Source organism: Castor canadensis, chromosome 8 (assembly GCF_047511655.1).
Source record: "Castor canadensis chromosome 8, mCasCan1.hap1v2, whole genome shotgun sequence".
Lineage (NCBI taxonomy): Eukaryota > Metazoa > Chordata > Mammalia > Rodentia > Castoridae > Castor > Castor canadensis.
In genome coordinates, this window is record NC_133393.1 from 83,658,044 (window position 1) to 83,681,342 (window position 23,299).

Below are 23,299 nucleotides of genomic sequence, written 5' to 3' on the forward strand. Positions count from 1 at the left end.
TAAAGTCACTTCAGAAATAACTCAGAAAGCTGTTTCTCATAATAGTGGGAACAGGACTGCTTCTGGCCGTTCTCTAGACAGAAGTGAGGCAGTTAACGCAAGGAATGGTTCCAAGGGTATTGTCCATCCTGACAAAACTCGCTCTTTTCATCCTTATTTCCAGGATGACACTGAGCAGTCAATTCCCTATGGAGTTAGGTGATCCAACTACAGCAGACTGAGAAAGACCAGAATGTTGGACATCATGTCAGAAAACCAGTCCAGGACTGTGATAGGATCCGCAATAAGAATGCATTCTCCACTAAAGACTTTGGGGATCAAGTTACCCTTATGACCTAAGGTGGAAACTTTCGGGTCATTGATATTTCTCACATGTATCTGTAAAATTTATTTGATACTGGGTTTTCTAAGACTGTTATTTAAAACAAGCAAGTATAAAAATTATGTAAATTTGTCTAGTCTTGACTATTAGGTTATGCTTTTATGTCCTCCATGCTTGTAGAGTGACTGAGAAACAAGGGTGCTAGCACACTTGAGTCTCTTCCTATAGCTCCTCCTACACTCTACTTTCCAGCTTAAATGTGCTCACTAAGCTTTATTTAGTTTTCTGTAGGAACACCCAGTGTCAGCTTTTCTTTTAACCATTATTGATTTATTTTTACTGATAGTGATACTGAAATCACTATCAGTAAAAATGATTTTGTATCATTCAAAGCTGGTTTTTTTTGTAGACTGCTTTCAAGAGAAGTTTTGGGTTAACCATGAAATGAAATGGAAGGTGCAGAGTTGCGTACCCTCCCACCCCTCTACTGCCCAACCTCCCCACCCCCCATCCTCTGTTACCAACATCCCTGCTGCAACAGTACAGAGAAGTACATTTGTTACAATTGGCGAACCCAGGTCGACCTCACCCAGAGTTCATAGTCTAGGTATGGGAGTATCTCTTGGAGTTGTCCATTCTGTGGTTTGGACAATGATGTAGATTAACCATTATAGCATCATACAACGGATTTCATAGACCTAAGAATCCTCTGTGTTCCAGCTGTCTCTCCGTAGTTTTTCCCTTTCCAGAAGGTTGTAGAGTTAAAAGAGCATGTAGCCTCTTCAAATGGGTGTTCCTCATTTAGTAACATACATTGAAGATCTGTCCACATCTTTTCATGGCTTGATAGCCCACTTCTTTTTAGCACCGAATAACATCATTATCTGGATGTACCAGTTTGTTTATTCATTTACCTATTGAAGGACACTTTGGTTGTTTCCAAGTTTTGGTAATTATATTAAAAAGCTGCTGTAAACATCCATGCCCATGTTTTTGTGTGGCCGTAGTTTTCACTTTCTTTGGGAAAATGCCAAGGAGAGTAGGTATAGAGTTGTACAGTAAGAGTATGTTTAGTTTTGTAAGAAACTGCCACTGGCTTCCAATGTGACTGTGCCATTTTGCATTCTTGCCAGAAATGAGCGAGAGTGGCTGGTGTTCTACATCCTCATTGGCACTTAATGCTGTCAGTGTTCTGAATTTTGGCCATTCTGACAGGTAGGTAGTGGTATTTCATTATTGTTTTAATTTGTGATTCTCTGACTACATAATGGCATGGCACATTTTATGGGGTGGGGCAGTACTGGGGTTTGAACTCAGGGCCTTGTACTTGCTAGGCAGTGCTCTACCATTTGTGCTATGCCTCCGGTCCTTTTTTGTTTTAGGTTATTTTTTAGATAGATTCTTGATTTTTACCAGGGGGCTAGCCTCAGGCTGCAGTCCTCTCACCTATGCCTCCCTCATAGCTGGAATCACAGACATGTGCCATCATGGATGGCTTATTTGTTGAGATAGGGTGTTGCTAATTTTTTGCTTGGGATCATGGCCTTAGACCATGATCCTCCAGATCGCTGTCTCCTGAGTAGCTGGAATTATAGACATGAACCACTGTACCTGGCTCTGATGTGAAGCACTTTTATTTATTTATTTATTTTTGGTACTGGGGCTTGAACTCAGGGCCTTCACTTTGAGCCACTCCACCAGCCCCTCCTTTTTTTTGTGAAGGGTTTTTTGAGGTAGTGTCTTGAGAACTATTTGCTCAGGCTGGCTTTGAACTGCAATCTTCCTAATCTCTGCCTTCTGAGTAGCTAGGATTACAGGCGTGAGCCACTGATGCCCGGCTGGAGCATTTTTAATATGCATATTTTCCACCCATATATATTCTTTGGTGAGGTATTGAGGTATTTGGCTCATTTTTTGGTTGAATTGTTTGTTTTCAAGAGTTCTTTTCATATTTTGGATAATAATCCTTTATCAGATTTTTCTTTTTTGCAAATATTTTCTCCTGTTTGTGGCTTGTTTTCCTGGCAGTGTCTTTCACAGAACAGAAAACCTGAATTTTAATGAAGTCCAGCTTATCAATATTTCTTTCAGAGATCGTGCTTTTGGTGTTGAGATACAAGTGATGCTTAGATAAAAAGTTACTTCCAAATGTAAGGTCACCTAGATTTTGTCTTATCTTCTAGAGGTCTTATAGTTTTGTGCTTGATATTTAAATGTAAGAGCCATTTTGAGTTTATTTTGTGAAGGGCATTAGGTCAGTGTCTGCCTTATTTTTTTTATATGCAAAAATGTTCAGTTCCAGTATTCTGAAAAAACTATCTTGGCTCCACTGGACTGCCTTTGCTTCTTCATCAAAGATCAGCTGACTGTATTTGTGCAAGTCAAATTCTGGGCTCCTTGTTTCTGTTCTATTGATCCATCTGACTATTCTTTCATGAATGCTATATTACCTTGAATTTTGAACCTTTATAGTACATCTTGAAATCAGGTTGTATCAATCTTCCAAACTTATTCTCCTCCTTCTATATTGTACTGGCTGGCTGAGTCTCCACATAAGCTTCAGAATTAGCTTACCTATACCCACAAAATACCTGGTTGAGATTGTATTGACTCCCTGGATCACATTGCGAGGAACTGAAAACTTTACAATGTGAGTCTTTCTGCCCATGAACGTGGAATATTTCTTCACTTCTTTTGTTCTTTGATTTCTTTCACCAGAAGTTTGTAGTTTTCCTCACATGGATCATGTGTGTGCTTAGTTAGATATATACCAGAATACTTTTTTTGGTGTGCTACTATAAGTTGTACTGTGTTTTTTGTTTCAAATCTCACTTGCTCACTTGGATCCTGCAACTTTAATGAGATCACTTACTAGTTCTAAGAGTTTGTTGGTGTTGACGCTGGCAGATCTTCTACATCAATAATTATACCATCTGTGGACATGCAGATTGATTTCTCTCTTCCCAATCTGTATACCCTTTATTTCTTTATTGCATTAGTGAGGATTTCCAGTACAGTGTTGAAAAGGAGTGGTGAGATGGTAAGAGGGACATCTTTGCTGCTCTCTCAATCTCTGTGTGAAGCTTCAAGTTTCCCAGTGTTAAGTATAAAGTTAACTAGGATTTTGTGGGTATCTATCAAGTTAAGGAAGTTCTCCTCTACTCCTTATTTACTGAGTCTTTTTTTAAATGATGAATATATGTTGCATTTTTGCAGAATGCTTTTTCCTTCATCTCTTAATATGATTGGGTGATTTTTCCCACTAACTTGTCGATGTGATGAATTATACTTACTGATTTTTAAATATAGAGCCAGTCTTTCTCATCTAGGATGAATCCCACTTGGTGGTGGCATATAATTCATGGTTGAATTGTAAATAATTGTACATAATTCAATGTTGAATTTGATTTGCTAATATTTTCTTATGGATTTTTACATCAATATTCAAGACAGATATTGGTCTATTGGTTTTAAAAATAAGATCTTTATTTGGTTTGATATTAAGGTAATGTTGACCCCATAAAATGAATTAGAAAGCATATTTTAGAGAAGAATAAAGATCGTATAAGTTTTTACCTTAAGAAACTGGAAAAAGAAGAGAATTAATTCCAAACTAAACAGAAGAAAGGAAATAATTAATATTACTTTATAAATCAAATGACTATAAATAGGAAATCACTAAGCAAAACTAACAAACCCAAAATCTGGCTGTTCAAAAATATCACAAAAGTAACAAGCTTCTGACCAGGTGAAGAAAAGTAGAGAAAATAAGTTACTAATTTTAGAAATAAAATAGGGACATGTCTGCTTCTGATTCTGAAAGAGAGTGTTGAGAACTGGTGTAATATCTTCCTTAAATGTTTAGAAGAGTTGACTAGCAGACCCATCTGGACCTGGCACTTTCTATTTTGAAAGGCCATTAACTATTGATTAATTTTCTTAATAGATATAGACTTGTTCAGATCATTTAGTTCTTCTTGTATGAGTTCTGGGAGATTTGGGGCCATTTAACTTACATTATTAAATATGTGGACTTCAAGTTTTTCATAGTATTCCTTTATTATCTTTTTAGTGTTAATGGGGTCTGTAGTGATGCCCTTTTTAAAAACAATTGTGATGTCAGTTACTGCTTTCTTTCTTTTCTCCTAGTTAGCCTGGCAAGAGACATAACAATTTTAATGATCTTTTAGAAGAACCAGCTTTTGGTTTGATTGATTTTAAAAATTAATTTCCTGTTGTCAGTTTCACCAATATATACAATAATTTTTATTATTTCTTTTCTTCTGTTTACTGTGAAATTTACCTGCTTTTGTTTTTCTTGCTTTCTAAGGTGAAAGCTTGAATTGACATTAAACCTTTCTTCTTTTCTAATACACGCATTAAATACCACAAATTTCCCTCTAATTACTGCTTTTGCTGTATCTCATAAATTTTGATGAATTAAATTTTAGTTTTTATTTTGTTCAAAATATTTTCCAATTTTCTTTAGATATCTTTTTGACCCACTCATTCTTTAAAAGTATTGTTTAATCTACAATTATGTCTTGGATAGTTCAGTTATCTTTCTGCTGTTGTTTCTAGTTTAATTCCATTTTCATTCTGAGAACATACATTGTACAATTTCTATTTGCTTAAATTTGTTGAGGCCTCACAGTGTAGTCTATGTTGACTGTTCCATGTGAGCTTGAGAAGAACGTATATTTTGCTGGTACTAGATGAAGTAGTGTATAGCTGTTACTTATATACCTTTGATTGATAGTGCTATTGAGTTTGACTTTATCCTTAATGACCTTCTCCCTGGTGGACCTATTAATTTCTGATATACAAATTTTTGAAGTCCATTAGTCTATTTTCCTTGCAGTTCTATCAGTTTTTGACTCATGTATTGTGATACTCTGTTTAAATGCATACACATTAAGGATTGTTATGTCTTCTTGGAGTACTGACATCTTGTCTTTATGCAAGGCCTGTCTCTATCACTTATAACTTTCTCACTGTTAAGTCCACTCTGTCTGAAATTAATATAACTACCCTTACCCTAGTGTGGCCTATCTTTCCTCATTTATTTACTTTTAATCTAAATATGTTTTTGTACTTAGTGGGTTTCTTATAGGTGACCTAGAGTTGAGTTTTCTTTTTGATCCACTGTCAATCTATTTTTCAATTGATACACTGAGATTATTAGTGTTCAAAGTAATTATTAATGTAGCTGGATTAATATCTATCATATTTGTTACTATTTTCTATTTGTTACCCTTGTTCTTTTTTCCTATTTTTGTCTTTCCCTTTTTTCTGCCTTTTATAGTTTTAATTAAACATTTTATGTGATTTCATTTTCTTTCCCTTCTTAGCATAGCCATTAGCCTTCTTTTAAATTTTTTCTGAAGTTTGTGATATACATTTTTATTAATCCAAGCCCACCCACAAATAGTACTCCTCCTTCATGGGGTAGTGCCATGCTTTATAAGACAATTCCAACTCCTCCTTCCTATATCTTCTGTCATCACTGTCATTCATTTCATTTATACATAAGGACATATATATGCCAAAATAATCAAATTCATTATTGTTATTATGATTTTGAACAAACTGTTATATGTTAGATCAACTAAAAATCAGAAAAATAAAACTTTGCTTTCACTTATTCATTCTTTGATGCTCTTCCTTTCTTTCTGTGGATCTGGATTGCTAATATATCATTTTTCTCTTCCTCAAAGAATTTTTAGAAACATTTCTTGTGATGGAGATGTACTGGTAACAAATTCCTTCAACATTATTTTTTGTCTGAGGCCATTGTTTTTTTCCTTGCCTGTGAAGGAAATTTGTGCAGGGTGAATAATTCTAAGTTGGTGGGACTTTTTTTTCTCTTAACATTAAGTAGTTCTCTCTAGTCTCCTCTTGCTTGCATGAAAAAGTCAGATGTAACTCTTATCCTTGCTGCTGTATAAGCAAAACATTCTTTTAACTCTGACTTCTTTCAGACTTTTTTCCTCATCTTTGATATTCTAGAGCTTGAGTATGATATGCCTAGGGATCCCGTTCCCCTCATTTACCCTTCTTGCTGTTCTCTGAGCTTTCTGGATCTATTTCTTGTGTCTGAAATTAATTTGAGGGAAATTCTCAGTCATAATTGTTTCAAATTTCTTCTTTTCCATTATGAGAATATTTATAATTGCCCTACCAGAATATTTTGGATATTCTGTTCCATATTTTTCAGTCTTTTCCCTTTTGTGGATTTCTATTGAGATATCCTCCAGTTCAGAGATTCTTTCTTCAATTGTATTTGATCTACACTACAGCCCATCAAAGGCAGTATTCATTTTTGCTATAGTGTTTTTTGATTCATAGCTTTTTTGGGGCCCTTTATTAGAATTCCTATTTTTCTACTTACATTGTCCATATATTCTTGCATGCTGTCTAAATGTATCTATTAGAGCCTTTAACATTTAATCCTAATCGTAATTCCAAATCTGATCTCTGGGTCTGATTCTCATGCTTGCTGTGCCTCTTCAAATATGTGTTTTGTCTTGTAGTGTGCCTTGTAATTTTTTCCTGATCACCAGATATGATGTCCTCAGTAAAAGGGATTGCTGCAAATAGGCTTTTAGTGGTGTGGTGGTAAGATAGGGGGTGGGGGGCAGAGAAAGTATTCTATAGTTCTATGGTTGGGTCTCGGTCTTTTGTGAGTCTATGGCTCTGGACTGAGAACTTCAAAAATGCTTCTCAGTGCACACAAAGGAGGTATGAGGATAGGCAAGGAACCCAAAAAAAAACAAGATAGCATTTGATGTCCTCAATGCAAAGGAACTAATGCAGAAACTTTAAACTGACAGAGGCCAATAGGAGAAGGGGACCAGGAACTAGAGAAAAGGTCAGTTCAAGAAGAATTAACCTAGAAGGTAACACACAGGCACAGGAAAGCAATGCGAGTCAACTCCCTGTATAGCTATCCTTGTCTCAACTAGCAAAAACCCTTGGTCCTTCCTATTATTGCTTATACTCTCTCTTCAACAAAATCAGAGATAAGGGCAAAATAGTTTCTGCCGGGTATCAAGAGGGTGGTGGGGAGAGGGAGGGAGCTGGGGGGGGTGGTAAGGGAGGAGGTGGGGGAAGGGGGGAGAAATGACCCAAACATTGTATGCACATATGAATAAAAAAAATGCTTCTCAGCTTCCCCTCTGCCTCTCAGCTTCCCCTCTGCCTCTCAGCTTCCCCTCTGCCTCTCCTAGATGCTCTTAGGTGCTCAAATTAGGTATTTCTCTCCTCCCAGGTGGAAGGGTGCAGCCAGCTAGAGTTGAGTATTTTCTTTCTCTGAGGTCAGTAAGGCTTTAGTAAAACCATACAATAGGTTAGGCTCTAATGAAATAGTTTCTCCTGAGGGCAGACCTTGTTAAGAAAAGTAGAATGCTCTGCTAAACTTAAAAGTTGTTCCTTCCATTTTACCACCCTCTACCAGAGGCATGAAGGGAGTTTTTGCCTGTGTTTACTGTGAGAACCTGGCAGAGCTCTATCAATTAAAATTCACAAAAGAGGGGTCCCTTCATTGTACTTTTAAACTCTTGAATTTGTTCACACTGAACTTCCAGAAATTTGATGACTGTGGTTTAGGTTGTCTATTGCCAGCCATGTTTCCCTCAGAGGTTTTTGCTCAAGTTTCATTTGATGTGCTGCTTGTGATTCTCTGTAGTCACCTGTCTCTAATTTTGAGGGTGGCAGTTTGCATTGTGAGCTCACTTTTCCTACAGATATAATTGATGTTAGGTTTACATGGTTACTTCTGAACTCTAACAAGCTGAATCACTAACTGGAAATCACTGCTAAGTTTTTAAAATAAATTTTATTTCGAAAGATAAGTAATTTTATGCAAATGTTTTTGAAGAATACAGGTAACTGTATAACATTTTTCAGTTACAATTTTGATTTCTACTTCATGGCTAACTAGTTTAAATGTTCATAAGCCAAAATTTATCACCATCACTAGTTTATCTGATTAATGGATACAAAACTGGCCATTTTGACAATTGAATGACTCTGATAACAGTGTAACTCCAAAGAGTACTTAGTTCAGTGACCAGCAAAAATGGTCACTGATAACAGTGTAACTCCAAAGAGTACTTAGTTCAGTGACCAGCCAATATGGGAAGTTTGGTGAAGTGAAAACACTAAACTATTTTTACCAGTTGTTGTTGTTCTTTCATTAACTAGCATTGGCCTTGCATCTGTTTTGTTTTTTTTAATCCCTAAAAATGTCTGGGTTCTGTAGTTTGCTCCAGGGAAAATAATTTAATCTCTTCTTTTCAACCAAATCAGAATGCTGCCACTTTACTTGAATGTGTGAGGCATATGAAATCTAACCCCACAGGCTACCACACACAGCCTTCTAGTATTTGTTATCTTGTTGAAAGGTGAGCAGAGAACCGGTGTTGCTGTTGCCCCATGATCTTAGGGATTGTCTCTGGTTGACAACTGGCTTGAGCCCTAGTGCTTTTGCAGGAGCTTGTGTTTGTCTAGTTGGAACTAGGGACAGAGATAAGCATCATTCCCACTGTGCCTGATTTAACTTGGCCTTGGATGATATCACAAGTGGGGTTGGAAACTTTCACATTAGATTACATCAATTTAACCATCATTTCAAGATTATATCTTTTTGTTTGAACAGTTTAGCTCCAGAGATAATGCTTGATAGACCCATGCTCCTTTTAAAGTAATGTTACTGCCATTTGGCTCTATTCTAATGTCTCTCCCATAGTCAATAGCTTTTTCTGAGTCATCCTGGGTTTGATCTTTCCTGATTCTCACTGGGTTATTTGTGAGAGATCTGGGGAAATAAGTGAAATCTCTGATTCTTAGTTACTGATTTTATCTGTGCAAAACAAAACAGAACAGACAGGGATGGAACTGTTGACAGAACCTCTTCCCTACCACACTGGGGAGCCCAGGCTTAGACCGTATTAGGATGGTTAATGCACAGGGCAGGGGCTTTCACTGGCATCCTGGTTGCGTAGTTAGCATCAGCATCATTTGGCTAGGATAAAATATCTAGAGTAATGTCTGTGGAAGTAAATAGCTGATTGATAAAACCATCTTGGTCCTTTCAACAAGATCTCTGAACATCTAGTGGTAGGGCTGGATTAGGACGTGATATTGGGTTCCCAACTTCTCATTACTGAGTTTGTGTCCCTCCCCAACTTCTTATCTGGCAGCGAAAAACAATCCCCCTGGGTCAACAGAGCCAATGCAATTTGGAAGGTCAAAATTTAATATATTTGGAGTAAGGAGAGCCAATTTAGACAATTAATCACAAAGATTATTTTCTTTGAGTACAGTCTGTCTATCCAAGAAGAGTCAAATTCTGTGCATGGATATGGTATTGTGTTTTGGCTGGCTGGCTTATGGGTTCTGGTATTTTCCCTACTCTCCAAAGTAAAATATTGACACAAATGAGTTCAGTAGGCTGATTAGGGAAGAGAAATGAGTGAGATGATGCTGAGTAGATTCTGAAAACATCCCACTGATTTGGGAGGCCTCATGCATGCATGGTTTGATGTCTTCTAATGGGAAATGAAGCTCTCCACTCTTGTGCTCTCTCCCCTTCCTTTCCTTCTCTGCAAGCTGAGAGCTATATCTCTACCATCTGGCCACAAAGTGACACATGTGCACTCAGGTCCCAGCTGTAGTGCATTCTGATTCTCAATGATGCACCTCAGAATTAGCTGAGACTTATGTTTGCACCCCTCTCCTAGTACTCAGAAGTCATTCCAGATTTTCATGAATCCCTCCATACCACCCTAGTTAAACCCTATATAAGAGCCTAAATAAAAGAGGGCAGCATTCAGTGTGCCAGAACATTATACACTTGATATAGGTGTTAGGAAACCTGAGTTCTTTTCCCAGTTCTGCTCTGGGGTGAGGCTCTCAGATTTCAGAGTGCTGAAATATGAGTGTCATTGAACAGCTGATTTTAAGACTAATCTTTATCTTTACTACAACCCTCTGCTTAATTAATTTAAGAACACTGAGTTCCAGGTACTGAAGTTAGGGGAGACAGTCACAACCTTCTTGGCCTGGGCTTCCCATTTCCCTGTAAGGCCTCTGGTGTCACTCTATAGGCCTCTCAACTTGATGAAACTCAGGTGAGGGGCTGTTCAGTCAGCCCTGGCTTGGCCCTTCTGTGCTCTCTGGCCTGCTCCTCTGAACCCCCCATTTAGAGCAAAACCTGACCTTTTCCCAGCCCTTTCCATGACTACAAGAGTCAATATGGTGAAATATGAGGTTCAGCCTCAGGAAGTTTCATGCTGAGCTGCCTCTTCCAGACAGGTCTCAATAATAAAGCTGATTTTCTAAAACCAATATCTTTCAGATCAGGATGAACGTGATACCCCTGGGAAGAGGAGTAAATATAAAAAAGTGGAAAAAAATCTTCATGAAATACAAATATAGACAAGCAAGAGGGAACTCCCATACTGTTCTTCTTTGTCCATTTCTATTAAAAGGTATGCAGTTTTGTATCTTGGTCTTCTAAAGTCCACATATACACTTTGACTTCTACGCATGTCTATAAGAGACTTGGTCTTTATGAGATGACTTTTTCATATTCAGTTCTTGCTCTAATTTCAGAGTTCTGGCACTTAGTGACTTTGCAACATGAAGGAGGCCTTCTTATAATCCTTATTAATATCAACATCCAACCATCCTCCCATGACCACATCCCTTCCAGACTCCCCCAGCTGCTCTTTTCCAGTGGCACCAACTTCCTTCTCGCTCCTCCAAGTGCCATCACAGGCAGATGGTCACTGTGATGATCACTCTCCTGACTTCCACATATTGCTCACATGTTCACTTCCCATAGGTCATGTCAAAGCCACCTTATTTGCAATAACCTTTCCCTGACTATATTATCTCAAATGGGAATTCTAATTCCCTATACACCCCTTCCCCTTTTTCCTGCTTTATTGTTCTGTAAAACCGTAGTCACATCTAACACGGTGTATGTTTATACCTTTATTGGCTTCTTCTTGTCTTTCCTTCTGCCCAAGGTTGGGTTTCCTAGAAGATGATCATGAAAGAAGGATTCAATTATGTATTGAGGGCGTGCTCTTCAACAAAAATCTGTTGGAGAGGGAGGGAATGAAGCAAGAGAGTATGGGCGAAGCAGCCAGGTAAGCATGTGGTTTCTAGGAGGTCTAACCTTGAGAAAGATTGTCTTTGGTGCATTAATTGTGCCTAGAGACAAGGGGCTCTTTGTACACCTTGCAGCAGTAGGACTTGCTGGGGCCTGGAGCACTGTGGATTCCTCAGTGGAAGGCAATTCTTTGGGAAGAGGGCAACTGGGAAGCTGTAGCCAATGGGCATAGAACCTGGGGAAGGATATTCTGGCTGAGTTGAGGGGATCTGAAACAGGTAACTAAATGACATCTTACACCTCCACTTCCAGTGTTCTTTCTGTTTTGCTCTGGGCTGCATCTGTAGCACACAGGACAGATCTTGCTGCATAGTAGGTCTTCAACAAATATTTGTTGAATAATTTGATGAACTTATTGACCCTGGTCGCATACTGGGTCTAGGAGATATATGGTGAATGAAATAGATATGATCTTGCTGTCATGGAGCTGTGGTCTAATGGGAATTCCAATACAGGCAATTAAAATACCTTTTACTAAGCAGTACGTTTGTGTGTGGTGGGGAGGGACTAAGAACACACAGTAAGGTTAGTATACCCCAGAATTTGGGAAGACCACCTATTGCAAACCTTGTGGTGTGTTCAAGGACCATGTTATTCAGTGGGATTATTCAGTCAGGGAGGCTCACAGGGATAAAGTTGAGAAAATACCCAAAAGACTGGAGCATTACTATGAAAATTCCAATTCAGTTTTGTTTCATTTGTGATTTGTGTCTCAGATAAAATGTCAAAACCTGAACCAGGACCTCTCATATCTGATCCTGGGCCTGTTTTCTCATTTGGGCAATGAGAGGGTTGAATTTGAATTTCCTTTGGGATGGTGTGTGTGTGTGTGTGTGTGTGTGTGTGTGTGTGTGTGTGTGTGTGTTTGTGTGTGTGTGTGTGTATGTGTGTGTATCTACAGATACACAAGCTTATACATATGTAGTTGGGGAAAAGGCCATAGTAGTTTTGAAGGAGCTGTCTTCAGCTAAACATGACATAATGTTTGATATCCCTGTGCACTTAGATGTTTTCATAATTCACCTTGGAAAATGGAGAAAAAATAGGTTTTGGTAAAATATAAAATGGCCATTGAAATGTCACAGAGTGGTTATATAACAGTGGATTATATAATGTCTGAGGGTTGAGGCCAGAGAGGGGATTTGACTCATAAATCTTTAGTAACCTGAAGACATTCAAAAACATCAATGTTCTCAGGCATTGTTGTGTTTGTTGCTAACTTTCAGCAAAGCTATTTTGAGGGTTTTTAGCTCTTCTGGGTCTGGGCAGTCAACCTGAGCCCAGGACTAGGTCTCTGGCTCTGAATATCTCACCTCTGCCCCATTCTTGTGCTGCTTTTTCACCCCTGGATAGGCACACTTGATTGGCTGTTCTCTTACCCACCCCTTGGAACAGCAGCCTTGAGGTCTGTCTTGTTTGATGGGGCCCACCCTATTAATTTATTTTTCCGGCTTTGTGCTTGAATTTCTCTAGCTTCAGAACTTTGAATGAAGGGGTATAATATGTCAGAAAACTAAGTGGTTTGATTTACCACATATTAATTTTTTTGCAAGATGATAGTTCTTAAAGAGATATTCCTTGAATGTTAGTTATAACATATGCTTTATGTAAGTTTGTCTAATGTTAGACTATTTATGAAAATAAAGTAGACACATACTGCCACAGTTCACTGACTGAATGCTGGTGCAAATAATGGTAATCTGGTGTGATGGCAGGAGTCCTGACCAGCTCTGGACAGTCTGGGTTTTGGTATTACCTGGTTATGACCTCTGGCACATAGCATGCCCTGTCTTGGCCTCAGTTTCTCCTTAAGACTAGACATTTTTTAAGGATCCTTCTTATTCTATAGCAAAGTCCTAGGTTTATGTAGTTGGAAAGCTTTGCCAAATCAGCAGTGATGTGTGTTTTCATTCAAGTATCTTACATCCATCTAGACCTTTTGGTCAAATTTGGACTTGTGAAAAATGAAACCGTAACAACTAAGGCTCCAGATTATCAGAACTCCTAATTTAATTTTGAGCAATTTTTAAAAAATGAGATAGATTACCAAGCTAATACTATGCTTGGGTGAAAGGTATTGGCTCTGAACAAAAGGATCATTTTTCCGCTTTAACTGTTGTTGTATGGGAAAGTGATACTATCATCAGAACTAGGGTGCGTTCCCCTTGGGAAAAGCTCGATGCCATCTCAGCCAACACATATATTGCCATTGGGTTTCAAAGGAATTTCATGCTAGAGACCATCAGAAATGTCCACATTTTTTCTTTTTCTTAAGCAAAACTCAACAGATTTGAGAATTGTCTTTTCAAATTGTTTTCCTTCTCAGAAGAAGGATGTGCAAAAGTGGCTAAAGGGAGAAAGACTTTCCCAGGAAGTGTTCTGCCTTGTTTTGATAGGGAAGAACTCACATTTGAACCAAAACTGTCATAAAATGTCATTTCTATTATGACACCCCATATATAGAACCCTGTCTCTTTGCAGATAGGCATGCATGTTAGGTGAGGAGCCATCAGGGTTATTTAATGTCTCACTGCAGCAAGAGATAACCATTTGGGCTGTTAGCTGTTACTTACATGAAGCAGAATCAACAGAAAACTGGTAAAGGGGTCTAGTAGGCAAAACAGGGTCCAGTAGGGTTCTCACGTTTTGCCCTTCAAAGTTATTGAAGGGACATTCCATAAACGCTGAGTGTTAGAGTGAGTTAGTCATTTGGGTTATTCCATTTAGCCTAGGTCAGAGTTGATACCAGACCTTTATCCTTCCTCCCGCTTGGACACCCCAGGTGGAACAAAGGAAACCAGCTCCTACCATGCAGCTACTTCCATAGGGGGACTTAAGCTAGACATAAGCACGTTTCATGCAATTTCAGATTTGTTTGTTTCTGTAATGTGATAAATGTGATGAAAAGAGTAGCATTAATCTTAAGGACATTGGTTTATTTAATGGCACACAGTGAGCTGTGGGTGCCCTTTTAGCTATGCTTGTGGATGTGCCTATGCACATGGAGGGTTAATGTACTGCAAGAAAAGGAGAGGTTTTTCTCTCACCTCAGGTGGAGGAAAAGAGTCAGTAATGGATTTTACTTGCCTCTTCTATTTCTTAGATTTTACGGGAAATTTAACGTGCTATGTCCTTTGTGTCAAGTCACTGAATGAGGGCATTTCACTTTGAGGAAATCCTATACACTAAAAAAGGAATTCAGCAATTAGTAAGTAACATTCACACAAGCAAAAATTTCATTACTTTACAAAAGGCTCTTTTAGTGAGCCAATTCCAGTGCTTTGAAAGGAACGTGTTAAGTGAGGAACATAAGCCTGTTTCCTGAGTAATGACTTCAGGTAAATTGATGCCAACGCAGCCAAATGTTCTTGGTACTGGGAAGGACTGGGGAGAAATCAGCTAATTTATAATTATAATGCCCATGTGCTCTGACAGCAAACTTTCCACCCCTCTTGGATGAAAAACTGGGCTTTAGTACTCAAGAAAGTTGTTTTTCTTTCTTTTTTTTTTTTATTTCTTGACCACCTCTGTGCCTCTAGACAAGAGACTCTTTGGATAGGACCTCTTTATTTATGAGTAAAACATTTGCAATTTTTTATTTTTGTTTAGTTTAGTTTTTAACCAGAAAATAAGGGGCCATGTACAGTATATTCATGGAGACTGAATTAGCTAATAGGGTTTCACTGTGGGTTGAGTGTTCAGAGGAAATGTCAGGGAACTGAAATTATAAACAGAAGTTCAGTGTTCAGTGTCCCTAGAGAAATAACGATGGCGCCTGCTCACTGCACACGTTGTGCTGCAAGGGCCAGCCAAAGGCAGTGGACGAGGGACAGAAAGCCACAGAGTGTGTGCCTGAGTTGGGTGATGTGTGGACCAATCCAATTGTGTGGTATTTTTTTTTAAACAATGATATGTACAAGTTGTTATTTAGGACAACTGATGAACTCATCTAATAAATATATATTGGGGTGGGCTATTCAGGGAAAGTCAGAGTCGGTTTTCAAATGGCCTTACAGACTGTTGGGCTCCGTCTGGAATGCTGCTTGTGAGTTGTTCCCAAGAGCTGCCTCCTAATTGGAGTTCTTTTTTATCTCTGACTTGCGACTCCAGAAGATTTTTTAAAAAATTGTTGTTAGAAACTTCTATTTTGAACAAACAGGCTGGTAAAAAACAGAGAAGTGTTTCTTGCTCAAGAAAAAGAAGACATGGCTTAGAAAATCTGAATACGTATTTTAAATACGAAAGCTTTTATTTTGCACTTTTCTGTGTGTGTTGTGTATACACACATATATACACATAGGGGTGTGTGTGTGTGTGCGTGTGTGCTGCTTCCTACCTGAAGTAATCAGTGAGTAGTTTAAAGAATCAAGATAATTTTTTTTATAGCAAACATTCTGGAAAGCTTTTTATTTTTTTTGCAGCACTGGTATTTGAACTCAAGGCTTCATGCTTGCTAGGCAGACTCTTTACACTTGAGGTGCTCCACCAGCCCTATAGCAAACCTTGTAACTTTTGTGTGTTGTGTACCTAGGAAATGGAATGGCGGACAAGGCCTGGCCCTTGTCTCTTGTCCTCACAGGCCTCTCTTTCCTCTATTATTTCCTTTCTCCTTCCTCATTTAGTCTGAATTTTTATATGTGAGGTTCAGTTGGCTTCATAAAACTCATTCCCTTTCAGTGGGATTTTCCAGGGAGCGTGCTAATCAGGGTTCATTGGAAATACCAGTTGGCGGTGTGCACCTGTATAGCTTCAAGCACATCTGTAACTGGGGCATCTGATTCTTGTCAGACAGATCTACTTATTCATTGCACTCTTCCTTCTCTTTCTATTTCTGTATTCATTTCTTTTGGTGGTACTGGAATTTGAACTCAGAGCTTTGTGCTTGCTAAGCACTCTACTCAAGCGTTCTACCACTTGAGCCATGTCCCCAGCCCTTTTGGCATTAGTTATTTTTTGGGTAGGGTCTTGCATTTTTGCCTGGGCTGCCCTGGACCACATTCCTCCTATTTCTATCTCCCATGTGACTGGAATGACAGGCACATGCCACCATGCCCACCTTATTTGTTGGATGGGGGGTCTTGCCAACTTTTGCCAGGGCTGACCTAGAACTGTGATCCTCTGGATCTCTACTTCCTTGAGCAGCTGGGATTACAGAAGTGACCCACCATGCCTGGGCTCCATATTCATATTAAATAAGCTGAGGCAAAGTTTTTACTTAATAGGGGATATTAACTGAATAATTACTATGTTACTTTAATTCTTGCAAAAATATATTATAACTGTTGTTTGGAATAGGAAACTGCTAAAAACATTTTAAAATTACAACAACTTGGAAGCATTTTTTTAAAATCACAGAGAAAATATAAACAGAGTTGTACAGAGTTTGTCTGGGAAGTAGAGGTCAAGGAAGAAAGTCTTCAGAAGAAATATAGCCACCAGTGATACTTCTTAAAGAAAGGCTCACAAGGGCTTGTAGGTACGTGTGTGTGTGTGTGTGTGTGTGTGTGTGTGTGTGTGTGTGTGTCTGAGAGAGAGAGAGAAAGCACTCCACCCATCTCCAATGAGGCAGATACCAACTTGCTTGGGAGCCAAGACAGTCTTGTTTGTACAGACTAAGTCCAAATACTTTTCATGTAAAGAAATTTTTTAAAGAGATTTTTTTCCAAGTAAAATGTTAAGATAGTAGATATCTCAATAGTTTTCAAACACAGTGCAACTCCAAGTGATCACAAACTCAGTTTATGCTTGCTGTCTGTCACAAATATTATTAATATCCGGTTTCACTCTCAAAAATGTCTCAGTTTGCATAATAAATTATATGGACATGGTAATCTGGTTCAGCCTTGGAAACAAGGCCTTTATTGAATTAAATATTACACAATAGAATCCTATTTTGGCTGTTAAATTTTTTAGTAATCTAAAACGAAACTTGAGAATTAGTACTCATTGTGGAGGGAGGGTGGATGTGTGTGTCTTGTGTTAAGGAGAAATGTAGAAAACATCTCCTCTTCCTGTGTCCAGGGACAAGAAAGAAATAGGTGATCAGCTTTTGTATGACATACGTACATACGTATTATTGCCTGAGCAAGGAAAATACTTCTATTTTCCTGCTAAATCTGTACAACAAGGCTGCCAGCAGTTTCAATCTCAGATATTAGTAAAATCACACAGATTTCTGATCATCCGATTAAGCCCAAACCTACCATCATTTGAGAATTCAGGGGAAGACGGTTATCTTTCTGTGGCTGTTGCAAGGATGATGAAACTAAACGTGTAAATGCTAATGCTGCAACCTAACCTCAGTGTGGAAATAAGATTTTTTCTTAGGGCCTTGAGCTGTTTGATAATCCTCAGAGGGTGGCCTACTCACAAAAGCTTCCCTGCACAGCAGGGAGAGCCTGGTGACCACAAAGGCAGTTCTGCAACTCATCCAGCAGGGAGAAGCCACTAGTGCCAACACTGCTGCATTTATCTCCATCAGTCTATTGGGGGTTTCTTGCTAGCTCAGTGTCCCCTAGTGGTAACTTCTCTCATTAATGAGCAAGCTGGTTCACAGGAACTAGACTGTGATACCTTCATTGATCTTTCGTTAGTATTTCGCAATGCATACAAATTCTGAGGGCCTAAAATTGTTTTCTCAATACCCTCTGTGTCAGATCTTAATGACCCCATCCCAGAGGTAGGAGAAGGAGGTTCAGGAAGCCTTGAGGTATAGCCAAATCTTGGTATGTGCTTAGAGTCAGGATTTGAAACTAGGATTTCTGAGCTTTGTCCTGATTTTTTCTTTTTATCGTACTCTACTACTTCATGATCCCAAGATGGCATTTTCCAGATGCCAATGAGTCACACAGGCAAAAGGGTAAGGAGCTCTCAGAAGGCTGGGTCTGTTCTCCCTCACCTCGGTCATCTCTGACCTCCTGACTCTGCGTGCTGAGAGGCCCCAGAGTGAAGAAAGAACTGGGTTTGACCTGGATACACCTGGCTTTAAATCCTCCACCATTCACTCTGTTACTATTGAGTTCCCACTATATTCTAGGCCCTAGAGAACATAGCGATGTGAAGACAGAAAATGTTCTTGGTCAAGTTTCTTATTTTTGCTGGTCCCCAGTTTTTCCATGTGTAAAATAGTGGCTGTACCTTTGGACATTTGTGAACAGCAAATACTTAAAGTTACCTAACATGCTAAGAAAAGAAGAATGGACACCAACTGAGGGCAAGATGGTGGCACCAATGGCTCAGTGCAAAGCCGGCTCTGCAAGCTGAGGACAAGCTACTGGTCCAGCCTTCTTAGAACACCCTTGACCCGGGTGTCTGCAGGTGAAAGGGATTATGTGCACCACCATGTACTTTAATTAGTAAGCTCTGAATTCTGTTTGTGACACTGAACAAATTGTTCTTCACCCACTTCAAGCTCTGGAGTCTCACTAGAGTCTCTGTGATTAGAGTAATTGGAGAACTGGGGGGTCATAGAGTCACCTTGAAGGCAGTGAAAAAAAATCAATCTCTGGATAGGCACTGGTGACCCATGCCAGTAATGTTAGCAACTTGGGAGGCTGAGAAAGGGAAGATCACAGTTTGAGGCCAGCCCCAGGGAAAATAGTTCACAAGTCTTCCATCTCCAGAAATAAACAGAGCAAAATGGAGGTGTGGTTCAAGCAGTAAAGCACCTGCTTTGCAAGCAGGAAGCCCTTAGTTCAAACCCCAGGGCCTTCAAAAAGAAAAAAAAATGGTCTCTTTCCTAGCACAAGGTGGTTATCTAGGTACTTTAGATGACATTTTTGAAAGAATATACTTAAAAGATGAGTGATGACATTTTTTTCTATGAGCAATATTTTGCTATAAAGATGATAATGTATTTATGTAGAACTTTTGGTTTCTAAGAGGCACATTGTCTCTGAAGAATGGTTTTCTTCCACTTTTCTAACATATAACGATTGGTGAGGGGTACTTAGACAACTAAAGCACCATTGAATGTTAGAGTGTGAGAAGAAGTGAAAGGCTTTCTGATCTAACCTTCTCATTTTCAGATTGGAACACAAGTGGGAATAAGTGCCTAGTTCAAGGTCATTGAATTCATTCCTTCAAAAAATGTTTGCTGTATGCTTATCAGGTACTAGGTACTGTGCTCTTGGAGTTATAGCAGGGAGCAAAACAGACATGATTGCTGTTTTCAAAGATGTAGATTCTAGTGGGAAGTAGGATAATTAATTCAAACTAAAAATATATAGTTGGTCAGGTAATAGTTAAGAAAACACAAGCAAGGTAAGGGATAAAGGATGATGAAGGGGAGTACTCTTCTAGATAGAATGTTCAGTGCTGATATTTGACCTGTCTCAAATCAGGTGAGAAAGTGGGGAAAGACCATTCCAAGAAGAGAGAAGAGCAAGTGCAAAGGCCCTGAGGCAGACTCTCACTGAAAGCTCAAGGTGGCCAGAATGTGTAGCTGGAAGTTGAGAGTGTCAGGGATTGTGGTCTGAGAGAAGCAAGGACAGGGCATATGACATGGGCCTGGTGGCTATGGTTAGAGCTCTGAGCTGTTAGACTCTGAGAGTTTTGATCAGAGGACAGATACGATATTTGTTTTAAAAGGATAGCAAATGAGCTAAGGCCAGCCTGGAATGTGGGTCTCTTTAACACACAGTTTGTAGGTCTTGCCATTGTAGCAGCAACACCATATACTTTAGCTAAACCTTAAGAGCAAATGTTAGACAAATTTATGAAATGTATGTATTTTTAATATCACCAAGATTGATACTTTCAACCAGAGTGGAGTAAACGCAAAAGGATAAAAATTATGCTCACAACCTTTGTCTTCTTCAGCTCTCTGAAGGAGAAATGACATCATTCACCAGGAAGTTCATGGCAATATATATTAACAATATTAATGTTATAAACATATTGTATATATAGGGAAAATAAAACAAGGTACCCCCAATGAGAAGCTGTAAGTCCTGGCTTGGGATTTAGATGGGTGGTGAAAGGAGCTGCCCTCCGATGCCCTTCTGTCTCCTCTCACTTCCTTCACGAGATCCAAACAAACATGTGTTCCAGCCATTTAAAAATATGCAAAATTTAGAAGGACTCTATACTTGTGAAGCAAGACACTGGATATAATTCCTTAAAGTGAGATTGCTTTTAAATTTTACTGCTGACTTGCTTTGGTCAGTATATTCTTTCACTTAAGGTGGGGGAAGTGCCTCAGGTTGTGCTGAGTTCAGAATTCCTTCATCATTACTGGAGCATTGTCTTCCAGACATTTTCTGATGATAACAATAATAGCAGCTGGGGCCTGAGAATTCCTGTGGGGTGAGACCCCTTGCCCACCCTCCCCCATCCATGCACACCAGTGAAGTGCATGTTCTTAGCCCTACTTTCCAGAAAATGGAGGCTTGGATTGGTCTGCAACTATTCAGTCAGCAAGCAGCAGAGCCAGTCTGGCTTCACAGTGGGGAGCTTTCCATCCACCACATATAATGGTTACAATTAATGGAGAATTAATGAATTAGGGTGACTTAATATTGTTAAGATACCAAACATGCACTCATGTTCTGTTACTTCTTTAAATAGTTGGGATTTTTCTTTTTTTTTCAGTACTGGCATTTGAACTCAGGGCCTACACCTTGAGCCACTCCACCAGCCCTCTCATGAACTATTTGCCCCGGCTGGCCTCGAACCGTGAAACTCTTGATCTCTGCCTCCTGAGTAGCTAGGATTACAGGTGTGAGCTACCGAGGCCGGCACAAATACTTGTTTCAGAGTAAAGGAATCACAGTATTCAGGGTTTGAGATATCTAGGAGGTCACTGAGTCTGAACTCCCTGGTGATTCCTGCCAAAGTTTAGTGAGAGAGTTAGTTTTCCAGTGGTGCTTGGGCACCTCTTGTGACATGGAACACCCACGGCAGCATTTTGAAAACTGCCAAGTTCCTCCTAACACTGAGTCATCATCAGTGTCTCTTTGAAGCCAGGTAGAAGAGAGCCAGCCACATACTAGAAGACACCAGTCACGCTCCCATGTAACATCTGAGTGGAGCAAGTCCTCCTTTATTTGATTGTTTTCTCCTATGTTACAGTCTGAAGTCAGAGTTCCATACTAATTAATTTCTTTTGCACACTTCTGAGTTTCTCTGTGCCCCTTTTAAAGAAGGGCATCCAGGTTTTTACAAAAAGATAATTTTCTGGTTGGGGTCAAGCCATATGTCTGCCCCGGAGAGTTGGATGATATTAACATGGTGAGGTTTCTACTGACTCAGGTCCTGGGTCTTTTTTACCCACTAGTAATAAAGCACGTCTTTCTCGTTCTGTGTTAGTACACTTTCTAGTCCTACTTGTCAGCATTTATCTTTATTAAGTTTCTTTTTAAAGATCCTGGGAAAGATTCAGTTCATTGCTCAAGATTTTCAAAATATTTTGAATTCTAACTTCACAAGGCAAACAAACCCTATTTACCAGAGAATCACTTGCTTCACAGACAAACTTTAATTTCTTTAGCATGCTGTCATTTATTTTCATTATGCAGATGATGTTTTGTAGCACAGATACACATTTGTGTCTGCATTATTGGAGCATCTTCCCAGTGGGTAGAGACTGCAGACGTGGGCCTGGAGCCCCTCTCTGATTCCTGGCAGATCAGTTTGTTACTCTGATCTCAGCTTACAGCAAAATGTTGAATATGGAGGAAGTTGGGATCTCAAGGCAGATGTCAAATTCTTCACAGCCTTGCCAATGTACCATCTCTGTGTGAGGTTTTCTCATTTTTCAAGTATTTAGAACTAAGATAGAATGTGGCTTTGGAATGATGTTCTTTTAGTACCTGAATTGTAACACAAAACCAAGAGAGAAATCCTGGAGAGGACATACTAAGAATAAAAACTAATATGACAAATGACAACTGAGGTTTAAGCAGTGTCGAGGGAGCCATGACTGAGGCCTCAGGAATGCGAGTGGTAATGACCTCAGGTCTAGTTGACTTTTCCAGGTCTGAAATAAGCATTCATGACCCCTTTATTTCTTATGCTGTAAGAAAATATACCACAAAACAAATCCTGAATAGGGACATATTTTCTTTTCTGTTTGCTTTTTCATTAGCAGCAAGATTTAAATATAGATGTCTACAGTATGCAATCCAGTAAAATTATAGAAGTGTACCATTTTATTATCTAGAGAAGAGTTCACATGTTGTTTGAAAATATTATAAAATTGAAAATTTATCAGGATTAAGAATGAACAAGGAAATTTGGTGAATAGATGACAGTATTTAAGTTAACCTGGAGAAAGATAAATCCTGTAGGTTGAATGAATTTTAGTCAGTAACTTAGATTCACAGAGGGAAATTATTCTTGACAAAAATCACAAAATAGCAGTAGGGAGACAGTTAGGGAAGAGGAAGTAGTTTGGGGGAGAGGAGGGAGGACAAAAAGGGTAATAGGGGTGAATACAATTAAAATACATTATATGTGTATATGAAAATGTCATAATAAAACCCACTTTTGTACAATAAACATACACTAACAAAAATTGTTATGAAAAGACAAAGAGCACACAGTCAAAGATGTGAAGGAGAAAGAAGAAAAGTATTTGTAATGGATTTTTGAGCAATCCAAAAGCAAGTCTATTAAGAACTACAGTCAGGGAGCCAATGGCTCATGCCTTGAATCCTAGATACTTGGGAGGCTGAGATTAGGAGGATCATGGTTTGAGACCATCTAGGGCAAATAGCTTGAGAAGTCTCCATCTCTAAAATAACCAGAGCAAAATGGACTGGCAGTATGGCTCAAATAGTAGAACACCTGCTTGG

General features: G+C 39.0%; 1 long non-coding RNA gene across 2 annotated transcripts in view; it reads left to right on the top strand.

Annotated features, from left to right (window-relative positions):
* Positions 1–23,299, top strand: part of LOC141425501 (uncharacterized) — an 82,462-nt gene that overhangs the window by 37,775 nt on the left and 21,388 nt on the right. Inside the window, exons 4-6 of one of the 2 annotated variants that reach the window (XR_012450505.1) lie at positions 1,456–1,537; positions 10,683–10,815; positions 11,359–11,481. This is a non-coding gene — a long non-coding RNA (uncharacterized lncRNA). The remainder of the gene's footprint in view (positions 1–1,455; positions 1,538–10,682; positions 10,816–11,358; positions 11,482–23,299) is intronic. The other variant, XR_012450506.1, reaches the window with a different exon arrangement.